Genomic DNA, 5998 nt, shown 5'->3' with positions numbered 1-5998 from the left:
CCCCCCCCCCCCCCCCCCCCACCACCTCCTTCAAATAATAATTTAGATATTATATTATTTTTTTAAAACAAAATTCTGCCTCGCCCCACATAACCCTCCGCGAGGGATTTTCACGGTTTAGATAAAACTTGATTCAAACTGAAAAATCAAACCAAGCCAATTGAATAAATCGATTTTATTTGGGTTTGGTTTGGTTTTAGATTTTTAAAAACAGATAGTATTTGATTTGGTTATGATTTTGTTCGAAAAAAACTGAAGAAATAACTGAACCGACAAATTATATACATATATTTTGTTATTATACATACACTACAATAAAAAATGCTTTTTGTGGCAATAAACAAATTGCCGCTATACATCATATAAACTATACAATTACCGGCATTTAAACCTTAGTCGTTATATCAAGTACTTTTCACCGGCAATTAAAAATAAATTGGGTATAATAGTTTTTGCCCCATTTCCTTTTCACTGAATTGATTTTCTTTTTTTTTACTTTTGCCCCAATTCCTTTTTACTTTGAACATTCCTCCGTCTTCTCCCTTGAACGAAATTCAAATGGTTAGCAATGGAAATCAACACGACGGCGGCGGAAATCAGCACAACAGCGGTGGAGTTCGGCACAGCGGCGGCGGAGTTCAGTACATCAGTGATATTGATGAGAAGAATGACGAATCAAAGCCGTCGACATCTCTTCACAAGCTCACCGTCAGCAGTTTGTATTCATATTAGCGAATTCATCATCGCCGATTGCCTCATATTCAATCGGATTGAATTCGAACTGTACGGCCATGCGGTTTGGGGACTACTAATATCCATTTTATTCAATTGTTGGGCCTTGTATGGATGTATGTTCTAGAGTTCTATCTTTTATGTTGTTTGAATTGATGCATGTGTTTCTATATCACATAGTATGATCTTGTGTCCAATAAAATTAGTGCAGAATTGCAGATAGCAACCAAATTAGCTGTTGTGGAGTTCGATTTTTGATCTCCTATTTGAAGGTAAACAACTAAACTTAGTAGTTAATTGAAACTGTATTTCTTCATATAAAACTCAAATTTTCAATTATTAGGCTAAATCTTTTCGTGATCTCTGCTGCCGAAGTCAGGCTACTGAATCAATAGAGTGTACTTTTACAGTTTTATGCGGTGAACTTGAGACTTTTTGCACTTATGCAAAATCTGATATTCAAGTTCCTAATGTACCTACATTTTTTCACTCGTATTCCTTCTAGAAATTCGATGAACATTAACATAGGTATTGGTCTGCTCTAGCTCATTTGCACACTGTACAACTGTATTTCATTCAATGAGCAATTGTGAATAGAGGATATATATTCGCAGAAGGACTAAGTATCACTTTGTTTGTAATCTTCTACACTTCTGTACGTTCTATTGATGTTACTTTGGGTGCTGAACTTAGAAGACCAAAATACTGGGCATGTGTAACCTGTATGTATCTCATATTGTTATGGCTTGTACTTGTTTGCATTCCTAGTTCAATCTCGTTATGTGTCAATTGTTAATGTAATACCATTTTGTGTGGGTTCATCATAAATCAGTTAACTTTATGTTGGTTGTCAATCCATTGGATCCCTCCTTCTTTATCCAAGCTATTTTCTGTTATTCTTAGTGTAAATGTCTTATTTCTTTATCAATCAAAAGGGCTCTTAATAGAAGTCAAGTATGTTAAACGAGTGATTCTGTTTATTGCAAGAATTGGATTATAGAGGATCCTAATTTAGGAATAATGTAATTTTATTGTTTCACTAGGTTAAGTGCTTTTAAGAGATCAAGATGAAGGGGGTGTAAATGCTAATGTCTTGATGGAGTATGTTGAATTTCAGATTTTTTCGAGCCAGGGCAAGTGAAACTAACTAAAACTACCTGTTGTCTTTATATATAGGTAGTTCTTTGCTTGAGGGAATGAAGAGCAGACATGAGGATACATCACCATGGTGAAGAACTTCCTTCAGGTTCATTCGTAGCTACTTAGTGATCTTCCAAATGTGTCAATTCAGAGCTCAATCTTAATATTTTCCTATACTGTGTTAATTACAGCATCACAAGTTGTTGTATCCGAGTTTGTATGATAGAGGGTGAGGTTGTAACTACTGCTTTTGATGGTGCTCTTTGAACAAAAATTCTTATTATTGATTAAGGTAGTTAACTTGAAATGGAAAATGGAGAAAAGAAATAGAAGAACAGGAGAAATGAAATGCTTTATTTGTTACATTTCTAGGTAACATACTTTTAAGGATGTATCTATAGTTGAATGCATATTCATGGAATGTATGTATCGTGGGTGCTTATAGTTCATTCTTGATAATCTGATCGACCATGTTACCATTTTAAATCTTTGACTCCAAAATATACAAACATGGAACTACATAAAAACACATTGAACATGGGCATCATATATAAACTACTTTAGACTTGACAGGACGTCATACTTATGAACTGCTTGGTGGATTTGAAAAAGCATTACTTTAGTTTATTCCTCTTTCTAACGAGGCTATTGCTTATCAGTTGATTCCTTAGTTGTGATATGAAATATTATATCTGAAATAGGTACATGACGGGACCATGGGCGTGGTGCTTTTCTATTGTGTCTCTATATCGAATTTTAGTCACTTAGATCTTAGTGAGTAAGATATGTAATTGGCATGTCAATTTTTTGTCGTCTAACCATCTACCGCTATATGTGTACAGTGGCATACACATTCAAATGGCGAGCTTGTTCAAGGAATGACACACTGATCCAGAAAGCTGTCACATTTTGCATTAGGGAACATACACTTGCTTAACTGCCTTATTTTTTCCATTGTTGAACACATTTTTTCTATTTTGATAATTCATAGTTTCTTTACCGCTACAAGATAAGAAATTGAATGTATTAAAGATTGTTTGTTCTTATTTTAAGTGAATGACATTGTTTTGAGTTTGATAATTCTTCTTTTACTACCTTCGAACTTATTTCTCTTGTGAATTTTGTTTTTGATGTTAGAAAAGAGGGTTAAATATGTGAATTAAGGTGAATTTAAATGCCACAAATATGCTTGTTTCTAAAGTAGCTTTAATGGCAATAGTAAATGCCGCTAAATAAAAGCCACTTAAAAGTAATTACTTTTAGCGGCAATAATAAGGGTCTTTACCGGCACCCGATATAAATGCCACTAAAGGCTTTAGTGACATTGGACCCAATGGCATTTAATTAAATGCCAGTAAATGTATTTGTGGCAATAACTATTGACGCTAAAAGAAAAATCAATTGCCTCTAAAGGTCTCTTTTGGTGTAGTGATACTTAATATAATATTTTTATAAACAATTTTAAAGATCTGTCTTATTAGTTTCATGTATCTAAGTGTCTATGAAAATTTTTTGTAGGATTGAAAATGTTACGATCTCTTCCTTCTTTTATTTTTGCGTATGGTTAATAATCGAATAACCGAACCAAACCGAACTGAAACAGATAACAACCAAACCGATAAATGTATATTATATTTGGTTTGGTTTGGTTTGGTTTTGATAATTTTAAAATTGATTAAGTTGGTTTGATTTTGGTTTTGACCAATAACCAATCCAAACCGACCCGTGATCACCCCTACCCTCCTCTTTCAATTTTTTTCTCGTTTTATATTATATATTTTCTTATATATATATATATTTATTTATTTATTTTGGATAGTAATACTTTAATTTTTAGTTTTTAACTAATATTAACCAAAAAAATGATTCTCATCATACCAAACGCCGAAAAATAACTTCCTTAATGAAACATTTTCTTTGAAAGATATTTTCCCTCAACAGCCAACTACACCCACATATAAAGTCAACTAAAATATTTGGCATATATGTACAGAAGTGTATCGATCACTCAATATTTTCATCAAATAAGAATCTCTCATTTCTTGCAACTTGCTTTACCTAGGACTACTACTAATTGAATATATGCCTCTCAAACACATCACAAAAAAATATGGACATGGAAATAGAGCAAGAGATCAGCAACAATAAGCCTAAGAAACTCAAGGGTTATGACCACATGAAGAATTATATTATTAATGTAAATTTTTATGAGAAGTAATTACTTATTATTTAATTAAAATATTAAATATAAAAAAACTTTCTCAAAAAAATTATTTTCGTCTATCAAACGCCTGAAAATAATAAAAACATTTTTCTCCAAATACACCCCCATATAAAGTCAAATTAATATATAGTAGTAGTACTTTTCCTCTTTTGCCTATATGTATCACTCAATAGATGAGAGCCTCTCATTTCTTGCACTAGTACTACTAATACTAATAAATATATATACACACAAATAACTCTCAAACACATCACAAAAAAATATGGACATGAAAATAGAGCAAGAAGGCAAGTATAAGCCTAAGAAACTCAAGAATTTCATGACCATTAAGTCAATTCTTATTCTCATAAATTGTATATTCATTTCAATTGGCCAAATATCAGGTGTATTACTTGTTAGAATTTACTACTTAAATGGTGGAAAAAGAAAATGGTTGCAATCTTTTTTGCTAACAGCAGGATTCCCAATCTTGATTTTACCAATTTCAATTTCTTATGTCATAAAAAAGAAAAAGTTTACCAATAATAATACTCATATATAATAGACTTTTAGTCACACCTAAATTAGCAATATCTAGTGCTATTTTAGGCATCCTTCTTGGTATTTGTAGCTACCTTTACACTTTTGGTATGTCATGTCTTCCTGTTTCGATTTCCTCTCTCCTCTCTTCAACGTCCTTTGCATTCACCGCGATTTTTGCTTATTTCATGGTGAAACATAAGTTCACGAATTATTCCATGAACGCAGTGGTGTTGATAATGCTAGGGTCGATAATATTAGAATGGAGGTCGTCCGATAAATGAATCGAATCAACAATACACGTTAGGGTTTGTGATGACACTTGTTGGTGCGGCTCTTCATGGATTTATAAATGCAGGAGTTGAACATAGTCATGTTAAAGCTGGAGTTGTTGTCACCTTTGATCTTGTCATGCAAATGCAGCTTCTTATATCCATGTTGTCAGCTTAATTTGTTTTGTATCGTCGCAATGATTATCTACAAAGATTTTCAGGTAATCCATCTCATCCAGAAAGAACAATATCTCTAATTTAAGATCACAATATTAAGAGATGATCTCTTTTGATTTTCGAGTCAACCTAAGATACTTAACACTGAGGAAGTACTTTTTCTTTAAGAGTTCAAGACATATACATCATGTTGTACATGTAAAGAACACGTACAAAACTATCATGTCCTTAATTCACATGTTATAGCAGGTAGTCTGTCTTATTTAATTTGCAAGATTAAAAATTTCACATAGTAAGAATGCTTGTCTATAAATATCTTTTTGAATGACCTGACGAATATATCATGTCGTATTTTTTGTAAAACATGCAGGCCATCACTAAAGAAGCTGAAGAATTTGGATTAGGGCAAAACAAGTACTATATGATATTAGCACTATCAGCAATATCTCTACAAATTATGATGATTGGAAATCTAGGGATGATTTTCTGCTCCTCATCACTATTGTTAGGGATAATAAATGCACTTCTTGTTCCAATACAACAAATATTTGCTGTTATCTTCTTGCCTGAAACCTTCAATTCTGATAAGTGGATGGCTTTAACTATGTGTCTTTGGGGTTTTGCTTCTTATTTCTATGGAGAATATAAAACCAACAAGGTTACAAAAACCAAATATGCTAATCCACCGGACCAAGTTTGAGTGTCATTTGTCTTCTTTCCAAATGCATTTAGTTAGTGATGTACGCAGAATTTTATGTTAAATTAATTTATTAGTATTACAACTATGCTAGTGTACGTGTTTGGGTCATTGGGTTCTTTTAAAATGTTTATTTTCAATCGATCTTAATAAATTAATGTTTGTTTTAATTTGCATTACTTTTTAAAGATGTCGACATGTTGATAATGTATGCAGGCGAAGCCAGGAATAACAAAA

The 5998-nt window shown here is 32.5% G+C and overlaps 1 pseudogene; it reads left to right on the top strand.

Moving 5' to 3' along the window:
- The first annotated feature begins 4364 nt into the window (after positions 1–4364).
- On the top strand, positions 4365–5764 carry LOC125862866 (purine permease 1-like; annotated as a pseudogene).
- Positions 5765–5998: the final 234 nt, after the last annotated feature.

The sequence above is a fragment of the Solanum stenotomum genome, chromosome 4 (assembly GCF_019186545.1).
Source record: "Solanum stenotomum isolate F172 chromosome 4, ASM1918654v1, whole genome shotgun sequence".
Classification (NCBI taxonomy): domain Eukaryota; kingdom Viridiplantae; phylum Streptophyta; class Magnoliopsida; order Solanales; family Solanaceae; genus Solanum; species Solanum stenotomum.
Note: the sequence above shows the minus strand (reverse complement) of the source record. Positions and strands in the feature narration are given on the sequence as shown.